Below are 13,028 nucleotides of genomic sequence, written 5' to 3' on the forward strand. Positions count from 1 at the left end.
ATCATCCTGAATGAGCTATCCCAGAAGCAGAAAGACACACATGATATATACTCACTCATGTAGACATACAATATAGGATAAACCTACTAAAATCTGTACACCTAAAGAAACTAATCAAGAGGGAGGACTCTGGCTAAAATGTTCAATCCCCATCCAGAAAGGCAAAGAGGATGGACATCAGAAGAAGGAGAAAAGAGGGAACAAGTAAGGAGCTGGCCACATAGGGCCTCTGAAAAGCTCTGCCCTGCAGACTATCAAAGCAGATGCTGAGACTGATGGCCAACCTTTGGGCAGAGTGCATGGAATCTTATGAAAGAAGTGGAAAACAGTAAGATCTGGAGAGGACAGGAACTCCACAAGGAGAGAACAGAACCAAAAATTCTGAGCACAGGGGTCTTTCCTGAGACTCATACTCCAACCAAGGACTATGCATGGAGATAACCTCGAACCCCTGCACAGATGTAGCCCATGGCAGTTCAGTGTCCAAGTGGGTTCCATAGTAATGGGAACAGGGACTGCTTCTGACATGAACTGATTGGCCTGCTCTTTGATCACCTTCCCCTGAGGGGAGAGCAGCCTTACCAGGCCACAGAGGAAGACAATGCAGCCACTCCTGATGAGACCTAATAGACTAGAATCAGAAGGAAGGAAAAGAAAACCTCCCCTATCAGTGGACTTGGGGAGGGGCATGTGTGGAGAAGAGGGAGAAAGGGAGGGGTTGGGAGGGGAGGGAGAAGGAGCTACAAGGGGATACAAAGTGAATATAGTGTAATTAATAAAAAGTTTAAAAAATTAACTCAAAAAAGAAAAAAGGAAAGTGAAATTATTAAATGGATTGAGCTATAAAAAATATCATCCTGAGTGAGGAAACATAGACCCCCAAAGAAAAAATTATCTTGAATGAGCTAACACCCCCCAAAAAATATTGTATTTTTCTCTTACATATAAATGGTATCTAATAAAGGTCCAGTGATATGGGGGAGGAGCTCTCAAGAAAAAGGAAATACGGTGTGATGGAGAGACAAGGGAAACTAGAGAAGGTGGAGTAAGTTGGGAGGAGAATGGGAGATAAGGTAAGGGAAAGAATCTGAGGTGGGATATTGCTACTAAAGGAAAGGCCTTTTGAGGAAAAAAAAGAAACACATGAAAACTTATTACTGTAGAAGCTTCCTAAAATATGTGCATTTATGAAAGGAATCTGAACAGGCTTACCAAATAACAGCAAAGACAATGCTCCAACTAGACATCTTAAGGCACAAAATGAGCCCTTGGCCAAAGGTATCTCATAGAACTCGATCAAACATCATGGGGTGTTGCCAGGGCTTTTGGTTGTGCTCTATAACCTGATGGCAAAGCCCTGCTGCTACAGATAGCACTTATTTATGTCATCAGACATGGAGAAATCAAGCTGGTGCCTAACTACAAGTTTTGGCCTTACCAACTAGTGTTCAAGCTACTGGATAATGTTCTTCATGGTACCAGGGAAGAAAAATAATCATCGTTCACCTATAATACTTGTGAAATACAACAGTGACCTGTTTGCAAGATACTGTGAAGAGTGACACAAAAGTCATGGCAATAATCAAGCACTTTTTGATTGGATTTAAGGTCCACTCCATGAGATGGATCTCACACCAGCCACTACTAAAGGGACAAGAACCCGAGACTAGATAGGTTATGGGCTTAGGGGAAAATCAACTACTATGATTCTGTTAGAAGAACATAGCAATAAAATGATTCCTAATGACATATTGCTATACCTATAGACCAGTGTCTGACTAAACCCACATTAGATAAAATTCTTCTTGTAGCCCATGGAAATAAAAACAAAGACCCATATCTGGACAATGTACAGAGAGCAAGAGCTGGAGCTCTCAGTCCTAAGTGGAGCATCTTCAGCAAATTCCTCCCCTCAAGGACCAGAGGGATCTAGGCAGAATAGGAAGCAGAAAGAGCATAAGAGCCAGAGGTGATAGATGACTCCAAGAAAATAGTGTCTTTCAGAAATAACAGTATGGCCAAACAAATGAATGTACAGAGAGTTTGGCAGTATGCATAAGACCAGCACAGTTCCAAGTCAGAGGAGATCTCAGCCCTGGAGAGAGAGTGGACATGGGGTCCCACTCCTAACCAATAAGCTGTTTGCAACTGATAACCCAGGGAAAATAAAGTTTCTCCAAAGGAATGTAGCTAGATATATCAACCAAATTCCTAGGTAGGCTCATGCCTAGGAGCAATTGACTTAAAATAAACCCAATGATATTTTTGTAGAGCTATTGTTTCATTTTGCTTTGTTAGGGCATTTTTTTTGGTCTTATTGTTTTTTGTCTGTTTGTTATGATTTTCTTTTTTGTGAATTTTTTTTTGTCTTTTGTTTATTTTTTAAAGAGAGAAACAGAGCAGGAAGGGAGAAAGCATAAAATTGGGTAGGTAGAGAGGTAGGAAGAATCTGGGAGGAGTTGAGGAAGATTGTAAGGGATCACTATTGGTTGGGACCCTCAAGACCAAGTTCTCAGCGTAAACGGGATTTATTTGTTCCAGAGGGACAGAGGGCAAGGAATAAGAGACAAAGACAGAAAATAGAGGATGAATAAGAAAGGGAAGGTAACGAGGCTCCTGGCAGGGATATTTGTTCCCAGGGACAAAGGACTGCCTCTGAATACAGAAGAGTCAGATGTGGCCCATAGGCAAATGGCACTCTTTAAAGATAAAGGAGGAAACTCTGTGTCAGGATAAGGTGTGTGATTTTAATTGGGCATGTTAATTAGGTGAATCAAAGGGTGTTTTTAATTGCTGGACTTCAATCATTTGATAGCTGGACCTCAGTAGTCAGCCTTGGGAGGAGGAAGTGACCAAATAAAGGAGTCAGCTTGGTGGGTAGCTTTAGGAATGTAATCTAAGGACTAACCATTAGCACTGTGGGTGTGTGAGGGGTACCTCGATGTTTGTCATCTCAGCTGGCAAAGCTGATACCTAACAACGTGAAGCTTCAGTATCATAAACTGCAGCCATCTCTAACATGATGCGAGGTACGATTTCCAAGTTCAAAGACATAGGAAGTTTCTGTGATCTTGAACAGACCAAGAAGTGGCTTTGTTTGAATCGATTTGTGTGGTTTTTTGATTTTTGTTTTGTTTTGTCTTCTGTTTTAACGTGTTAGACTGTGTAAGTGTGTTGTTTCATTTCTTCCCTCTGTGCAAAGATTTTTATATTGTTTGGATGATCCTGTAGTTTGTGAACACTCTCTGTTAGGAGAAAGTGAATAGATGAGGGCCCTCCTGTGCAGTTTTCTGCCTTTTGAACTAAACATTTTGCTTGTAACTGTGTTTGGGCCTGAGGTTTTTTTTTAATTTAAATTTTTATTTTTTATATTAATTACAGTTTATTCACTTTGTATCCAAGCTGTATCCCCTCCCTTCTCCCTTCCCAATCCCACCGTCCTTCCCTCATCTCCTCAGATGGGCCTCTATTGCGTGCATTAGCAACCCTTTAATGGCTGTCAAGAAGTAAGTTAGATTCAGACCTACCCCCACTGAATTTTTTATCTTACGTTCAAATTATGGTTGTTTTTTCTTTGATTTTCATGGATGCGGGGCTTTGCAAACAAAGAGGCTTTTGATTCTCATCGTCTCAGTAAGAGGTGGCCAAGCCTCTGTTAGCAACCCAAATGTAACTGCAGGTTGTTTTCTTTTGTATCTGTGTAGAAGTGCTGTGAGTATATCTGTGGGTGAGCGTTCACCTGTGTGGGCACACAGAATGGAGGTCAGAGGTCAAAGTCTGCTGGTACATTTCTCTGCACCTCTTACCTGATTTTAGAAAGCGTATCTTTTATTGAGTCTTTGAGAATTTCCTACTTGGATGCAATATAGTCTGATCCTATTTACCTCCCACCCCACCACCGAGGGCTAATGAGACCCATCTTCTCATAGCTCAGGCTTTGGGAGACTGTGTTTAAATGCACTGTTGTGTTTAAGCATCACAGGTTATCCTCAGGAGGTTGTTTTAGCGAGATTGTTTATCTGCCAGACTGTTTTTGAGAGACTGTAATAAGGTTAAGTGAGGGTGGACTAGGCTGGATCTCTTGCTTGCTCATTTGGGAAGGCATGTGCTTATCTTGCATGAGGCCCTGGGTTGAGTCTCAGCACCAGTAAACAACCAAATTCATAAACAAAGCGATATTTAAAACTTACCCTCTGATATCTGATGTATCAGACATCATAGCTAGACGCATAGCCATGAGGATCCCTGGACAGCGGGAACACCCCTGACGCTGAGCACAAACCTCAAGAAAGGAAAGCGAGTCCCCTTTTTCTTCAAAGATAACCACTGTGAACTACTTACTTCTTGTGTACTACTCCTAACTATTATCAACTATTATCAACTGTTAGTTGATAATAACTAATTCTTAATAATGTGGCCTGGGGTTCTCTGAAGAAGACATATCTGCTCTAAAGATCCTTCAGACTGACTGAGCAGAACATGTGACTTTCAAATCAAGATACCAATAAGGAATATTCCAATCAATTCACAAAGAAGCACTCAGTGAAGCGATCCGCCAGAAAAACAAACCATCTAGCGTGTCAGTGGGGTAAGTAGGACTGCAGCGGAAGGGTGATTACACTTTGCGGGACATCTGTCCACGGCAGGGGATGGGAAGCAGAGGACCTTCTAAATTCTAAAATTCACTGAAATGAACATCGCAGAGAGCAAAGCCCTCCCTGCTACCAACTGGAGAGATGGTGACCCATAGACAGTGCTGTAAATTAGGTGTCGTTCTGGAATGTTCTGTGGGGTTATGCAGGGAATCACAAACTAAATGTTTTCATGTCCTCTTTTATAATTAAACTGGCCAGCCTAACCTGCTCTGCCAGCACACACCCAAGTCATCATGCATGCTGCCGTAAGCCATACTTCCTCACAAGTGTGATACAGGAAACATGTTACTATTGACAGCTACCTCTTTCTTTTCTTGGGGTCAAGTTCAGTTAAGGGATTTGCACGGACCTGAGAGGAAGAGATCAAAATATCAGCTTTACGTCTTGTCAAAGCCATGGGGGGCGGGGACCAAAGACTTTCGAATGTGTCAAAGAGGACATTAATTTCCCGTACTTTTCCCTTCAGCCTGTCTCCTAAACTTCAAACCAGGTTTCCTACCCACAAACAGAAGTCAGTCTATTCCCTGAACTGGGTGCAGCAGCTCCCCATGGACACAGATGGCCACCACTGCGAATTCTCCGAATGCTGGCGGAGACTGAGGCATGAGACTTCTGTGAAGTCCCACATGTTAACTTTAACGTTCCCTAACTGAAAAGAACATTCTCTGTGTACTCATGAGGATGCCATCTCTTCCAAATGGGATTGGGTGCCTCGTTTTTCTTGGGCTTTTGACTGTCTACATTTGTGCCCCAGAGTCACACTTTTGGAGGCAGGTGAAGTGTGCTGTGATGGATTCTGATGGGGACAGTAACTAGAAGGGTCTCTATAAACCCCATGGTATCACCAAACCCAGAAATGAAAAAAGATATATGCCACCACAGCAGATAGCCATAAGAGCAAGATGATATTCTCCAAGGGGGCACATTTGTGTTTCTACTAAATTTCTCTCTCTCTCTCCTTTTATGTGTGTGTACATTTCAAGAATATAATGCTTGGTTATTTACTGTAACTATCAGACTGTACAGCAGACCTTAATTAGTTTTGTGTGTGGTTTTTTTTTTTTTTTTTTTTGTCTAAGTAGCAATTTGCGTTCTTTTATCAACATCTGCCCACCTCTTGGGAGACCTTGGTACTCAGGGTGATTTTTGCTTCTGCGAGATTAACTTTTTAATATTTTACATGTAATCAAGATCATGTAGTACTTATGTTTCTGTGCCTAGATCATTTCACTTGACATGTTGTAAAAAATAACAAGATTTCCTTCTTTTTCAAAGTCCTTTGCTATTTGTCTGTTGACGGACTCTTCACTTTTCTGTTCTGGGTGCTGAGAGTGTGGGAGTGCAGCTGTCTCTTGGATATGCCAATTTCACTGACTTTATACTATCCAGTTATATTCTGGATTTCTAGACCACAAAAATCGATTTTTATAATTTATTTTCCAGAAACTCGATACTGTTTTTCATATGGCTATACTAATTCATATTCCTTATTCCGCCTCCTTGCCAACATTTACCTTTCATCTTTTAATATCCATTTTAACAGATGTGAGATCAAAAGTCATTGTGGCCTTAATTTGCATTTCTCAGTTCCTGCATATTTACTGGCCACTTATGTGCTCTCTTTTGAAAAATATCTACGTAGGTCCCTTTCCATTTGTTCCCTCATTTCAAGGAAGAAGAGCCACTGGAAAGTCACTTTTCATATCTCTGTGGATAAAGTGAGTATAGAAAAGGTGATGAAGAAATTGGGCAGATGTAGGTGGTTGAAAAAGCTGGTGTGGAATGTTGGATAATAATGGCAGAAGATGGCCTGCACTGCCTGAAGACACAGCCTCTGCACAGATTTCCAAAAAGTCATTCCCAGAGCTCCACATTAACATTTAGACCCTTCCTTCTAACTCTACCTATCTGCTTCTTGATTTAGCCTGACAAATTTCATTTAATAGATGTTGACAGTCACTGTCAGAAAGAAAAATGGTAGTTCTAGAGCATTCAGTAGTTAAAACTGTGAGGGTAAACATCACACAGGTAGATAATCTTCTAAGGAAGCCTAAAAACTCCTTCCACTCAGGAGTAAAGCTTTATCTATTCAGCACTAACATTTTCTCTGTCTCTTGTGCTTTGAATTCATCTTCACTGAGCAATCAGTAGATTAGATAGCTTAAAAATGGAGTTAGTTACAGGTGTGTCACAGTGAGATAAACACATACTCTCCGGTTGGTCAAAGGCCTTCATTCATCTAGAAAACACTACAATCTCCATTTGTTTGGTTAGTGGATGAGGCCTCAGGGGCGACTTGAAATTAACTCAGGCTAATCATATTAGTTGTATTTCTTTTGTCAATAGTTGGTCTGAAGGTGTGCATGTGACCCAGCTGTTGCCAATCATCCGGTGAGGCGTGTGGTAGCACATGGCCTGGAGGCCTGCCTATGTCCCAGTTCTGGCTAATGACCTCAAAGGAAGAACTCTGTTGAGGATTCTGGGAAAATTTCTCGCCTCCATGAAAGAAGCTGAGACAAGAAAGCAACTCATTTTCCATCATCGTCCTTTTCATGACTCTTTTAAGAAACAAGGCAAAGGAGGCAATGCACATCCTGAGGTCCCTGGGTGATAGCGTGAAGAGTGCAGAGACTTTGGCACTGTTGGAAGCTAGACCAACCCTGGGGCTCCTGCATCTAAAGTCTGAGGAAATACGGGTTGAAGTCCTGTGGCAGACAGTTGTGGCCATCTCCTGAGGAGCATACTCAGATGGGTAACTACTGTTGGTGGTGTCTGGTGGCTCAGAACTTTCCTTAGCTCTTCTGCTATAAATTTATGTAAAAAACCATTAGGCTGTAAGGCAGTTCATCAGCTTCCCCAAAAGTTAATGAAGACTTGTAGATGTTCTACTGAGACAGAAAAACCACAGCCTAGCCTCTGAGAGACTGTTTTGTTTGCTTGCTTGGTGTATTCTTGATATGGAAAATAAATTAACTTTAGGTCCACCTTTAAATGGATGGTTTGGAGATAATGTTTAAACATTAGGAAGATATATGTGTATGGGAAGGACAAAATTAAAAATAAATGAGATCAGATATCTTTGTTCTGCACATTTTTCACTTTTATTCTCCATGCCAGCTGATTTATTAAGGCTTCTGGTCGAGCTTATCATACTACAATCTTCCCCAGGAAAAGCAATTTGAAAGCGGTTGTGGCTGAAAGCGTATTATAATGGTGGGAAATCAAATAGAACAGCAACTTTCATTTAAGATTGTCAACTTGATGAATAGAATAATGTTGGCTTAAACCAGGCAGGACTTGAGACAGATGCCCTGCACCCAACAGGTGGACAGCATGAGAAGTCACAGCAAACGGAACATGCTTTGGAACTGAATCCTAGTAATTATACAACCACTGCTTTTGAACATTGCAGAAACAGCATAGTGTGGGACCTTCTGAACCAATTCTCTTTAAATAATATCCATTTTGATTAATTTTGAGATTGTATACATATGCCCCCTTGAACTTGGCAGGAATGCTCACTTTGTGAACATTTCTGTTTGATTTTTGTTTTGCTCCGATTGTCCTCTGCCATATTACTCCTGCCAGTGGTGGTACTCAGATTTGACTTTATTTACCCACCATATATCACACATACATAGGCATGACAAAAGGAGACTGTGGAAGTTTGGCTGAAAATGGCTCCCACAGGCCCTTAGAGAGTGACAGTAATAGGAGGTGGGGCCTTGTTGGAGGATCCTTGTCTTTAGGGATGGGCTTGAGGTTTCATAAACCTTCTCAGAAGGTTTCTCTTCCTATAGATCCAGATATAGAATTTTCGGCTACCTCTCTAGCACTATGTGTGCCTGCATGGTGCCACATTTCCCTTCCTGTTGATAAAGGACTAAACTTCTGAACTGTAACCAGTCCTAATTAAATGTTTCCCTATACAAAAGCTGTCTTGGTCATGGTGTCTCTTCACAGAAATAGAAACCCTAACTAAGACACAGAGGGACCCCTAGAATGATGGGATTATGCCCTAATTATTTTCCTGTTTCTTTTTGTTTTTGAAAAAAAAATTTTTTTTTTTTGAGACAGGGTCTTGCTATGGAGCTCAGTCTGGTCTGGAGCTTGTGATTTCTTTTCTCTGACCCCAAGCACTGGGGTTACGGGAACATGCCATATTCTCTTACTAAGTATCCTGAAAGAACACTATACCTGATTTGTTTTAAGGGGTTAAAAAAGGCTTTTCTGAATTCGTGGATTTTTGTTTTTTGGACCAAAACCTGAAATGAAAAATATTTCATTTTTGTCTACTGTGATTTTCCCCTTGGTAATTTAATCTTGTGTGTGTGTGTGTGTGTGTGTGTGTGTGTGTGTGTGTGTGTGTGTGTTGTGTTCTCAGGTGGTGTTTTTCTGGAGAGTTTTAATCCAACCTCCCAAATAGCAGAGGGAGAGTACCATAATATCAGGCTTAAAGATAACCACATAAACTAGTGTTCCAGGAAGAAGCATCTCTACAGTGGCCAAGGAAATGAAGACCAGAAGGATGCCTCAGATGGCAGGGCCTGGAGTTGGAGCAGATGGGAGGTCATTGTCTCAGCAAATAGAATTCATAATATATACGGGCAGAATTTAGTTTAATTTCCATCTTTTGTTATTTGATCTAGAGATTTGTGGAATCTCTGAGTAAGACAGTCCAGGCAGGTAAACGGTCCTTGCAGAGAGGACAGGTAAGCCTACCTGCCTGCATCACACCTAGGTATACATTGGGCAGTCTTGTAAGTACGGACTGGGCCTCTGATCTTCTCCCTCTCTCTCTATCTCTGTAAGTCTGGGTGCACTTTTGCCATGCTGTATATATGGAGATCAGAAGACATTTTCCAGTATCAGCCTTTGCCTTCCATTGTGGTTGGGGCAGGGTCTCTTGTTTGTCTTGAACTGTGGACACCAGAGATAGCCTGTGAGCTTCCAGTGGTTCATCTATCTGTCTTCCATTTTGCCAAAGGAGTGCTGGGATGACTGACAAGCCCTACTATATCTGCTTCTTATATGGGTTTGGGGCGTTTGAACTCAGGTCCTCACAGATGTGTGGCATGTCCTTTAACCACGGGGCCATCTTACCAGCCAGCACCGCCACAGTCATCCCGTAACATGTTTACAGATTTTTAAACCTCTCATCCTGTTGAAGGTAAAAACATGTTTTAGGTAAGAAAGCATTGTATGAATGACTTTTCTATTTTTGCAACAAAATACTGCATCCAAGGCGACTTACAGAAGAAGGGGTTTATGTGGTCTGATAGTTCCAGGGTATAAGAGCCCACCACATGGCAATGGGGAAGCATAACAACAGGCAGGTGTGGAGAGTTGAGCAGCATGACAAGGACTCACACCTTAAACTGGAAACAGAACAGAGAGAGCACATGGGAGCAGAGCATGGTTTTTGTAATCTGAAGCCCACTCCCAGTGGCACACTTCCTCCAACAAGGCCACGCCTCCTATTCAAGCAGTGCCACCAACCAGGAGCCAAATGTCCAGACGCCTGAGAGCATGGGGGCCGCATCTCACTCAAATCACCACACAGTGCTCTTCAGTGTTTTGTGGGGACTTTGTACACTAATCAGAGAGGAAACTAGATATTTAAACTATTAATCTTTACAGTTTCAAAAGGTATTTATATAGCTATTCTTTATGCCTTTTCCTCTTTCTTCCTTTAAAAACATAAAAAAATGAACAGAAATAAAAAGGAGTCATGCTGAACTCAGTGTACAGCAAAGTGGGCAAGGAGGACTGAACAAGAAACTAAAGCGCCCTTCGAAACATCCACTTTCCAATAGAGAAGAAACAGGCTATTTTGAAAGTGTAACTTGCAATGTGTTGAATAGGCACAGCTATAGAAGTCTGGGGAGATTTATAAGCTTGTAGAGGAGGGGTTTTGGTAAAAGGAATTTGAAGACAGAAGAGGGTAACTGGATGTTACCTTTATCCCGGTCCAGACTTTGAGAGGTTGCCTCTTGGTGTTTTCAGCGTTTGAATGGGTCAAGAGACACAGCAGTTCAGATTTTGACAGGTTATCATTTCCAGCTGGGCTGACGGGTCAGCAAGGCCCTGGGATCTGCCTGGCTTCACTTCACCAATGCTGGGGTCACAGGTGCATGCCAGGACACCTGGACTGTTATGTAACTGCTGGGGAATCAAAACCGAGTCCCTTATTCTTGAAAATAAAGCACTTTATCAATGGAACGATCTCCTTGTCGCTTCTGGCTCCTCTTGATTATTAATGGTATTTCTTTATTATATTTGTACATTTGTTTATTTTCATGATGCCTCGACTCATGGCGGGAATATATGGTTGAAGAGCACTGCTTACTTCGTATGTAGCAAGAAGCAAAAGTAAAGAGAGGGGAGGGGAAGAGCTAGAATTTCAGTATCTTCTTCAAAGGACTATCCTGAGGAGTGAACAAACATCCTTTGACTAGCCCTGCCTCAGAAAGGTTCTGTGCCTTCCAACAACATCGTAGACCAGTAGTCAGGCCGCTCATCCATGAAATTTGGAATGTTCTGGATTCCAATTGTAATACCATACCACTTGCAGATAGCATTCTTGATATCCCATGTCTAAAATTCAACGTCAGGAGAGAGCTCAGTGAAATAAAGAAAAAAACTAAGCTGGGTCTCATTTCTGTTTGCAAAAAATAAGCAGTATGTTTTAAAGAAGGAGGGATGAGCTGTAGCCCAAGGCTGTCTTCTGTTATACTTGATTATTTTCCTTCCTTCCTTCCTTCCTTCTTTCCTTCCTTCCTTCCTTCCTTCCTTCCTTCCTTCCTTCCTTCTATTCTTCCTTTCTTCCTTCTTTCTTTCCTTTTTTTTTTTTGCTTCAGCTGAACACTTATGCTAAAGATGGCTGTAGGAATGATGGTAGCATTCTTTGCCTTCTGGTTCTTCATTCTCTATCCAATGCTTAAGGTTGGCTCAGTCTGCAGGTCACAAGAGGTGAATGAAACAGTTTTATGCAGTGCCTCCTTCCCTTTTATAAGGATGAAATACATATGTGCATGCAAGGAGACACAGTAAAGAAACTGCCGCTGTGACCACTCCATGGGACCATATCATGGGAGGGTTTTTATTGCAGATATGAGAAAGAGAACAGCCAGAGGAATCTGGAGAAGTCTAGAGCAGGACAAAAAAAACACCAAAAAAAACAACAGACTGGACCCTGAACAGGCCAGGGCTATCTGCCAGAGGAAGGGAGAATAGTGAATGGCTAGAAAGCAAGAGGGAGAGAGAGAGAGAGAGAGAGAGAGAGAGAGAGAGAGAGAGAGAGAGAGAAAGAGAGAGAATGTAAGTGTTGGTGCAGTAGAGAAGAGACTGGTGTAGGGGCTTTGACATGGATAAGAAGTACTTGTGAATAAGGACGAAAGGCGCTGGGGGGCCATCATGTGTTTTGATATGTAGCCACAGTTACATGTCAATGGAGAGCCTCATGTCCTTTCTGCTGGAGGTAGGGGAATGACTTCTTTTGGCAGATGGGAACTGGTTCCACAAGGTCCTAGGAATATTGACTTGTTTCTGTAGTCCAGCTTGAGCTCATTTCTGGATATTTGGATAGCCCGAGACCTAACAATGTATACAAGCTATAAAATGGCAATCACAGTCTTGGTGATTCTACATGAAAGCCATATGTTCTTTTATTTATATTTAAAATAACATCAGGATATATGGCAAAATTTGTGCTCAGTTTTAATTTATAACCTTGGATGATAAATGAAAAAAATCACCATGACAATTCATGACAAAGAAATAAAAGGGAAAAAAACCCTGAGCATTTTAGTATATTGTATAGAGTTTTTTCTTTGCTCCTTTCTGAACAAAGAGCCCATATTTTTGTTTTGTGCTGGACCCTTCATATTCTGTAGCCAGCCTGATCACTGTTAAACGTGGCCGTTTTCTTCAAATTGGTGCTTCCTTTCTAGGAGGGAAGCAAGGAGGCTTAGGAGACTCACGACTCTCACAAGACACCTTCAAGGCTCATGAGGGCCCCACCTGAGGTTACATAAGCAGAAAACTACTGCTGTCGGGGAGGAAACCCTTTAGCGGTGTAACTGCATGAAAAGTCCGAGGAGAACTTCAGAGGTGCAGCTGCTAGGAATTCTCACCCATGCGGGGGTGGGATTTCCCAGGATACAGCGGTCTGAGAGTCATTCTACGGTGGCTCTAATAGATGGATTGCCTCACTGAGCAAGCCTTCCACATGACTGTTGCTTTGCTCTGTTGCTGTGATCTCTTTCTTGAATAAATAGAAATAGACCCCCGCCCCCGGGAAGGTTAAGTTGAATGGTACAAACTGTATCTCTTTATAATTTGTTAATCTCTCCCTCTTTCTTTCATTTTTCT

This window comes from Meriones unguiculatus, chromosome 6, assembly GCF_030254825.1.
Source record: "Meriones unguiculatus strain TT.TT164.6M chromosome 6, Bangor_MerUng_6.1, whole genome shotgun sequence".
NCBI classification, from domain to species: Eukaryota; Metazoa; Chordata; class Mammalia; order Rodentia; family Muridae; genus Meriones; species Meriones unguiculatus.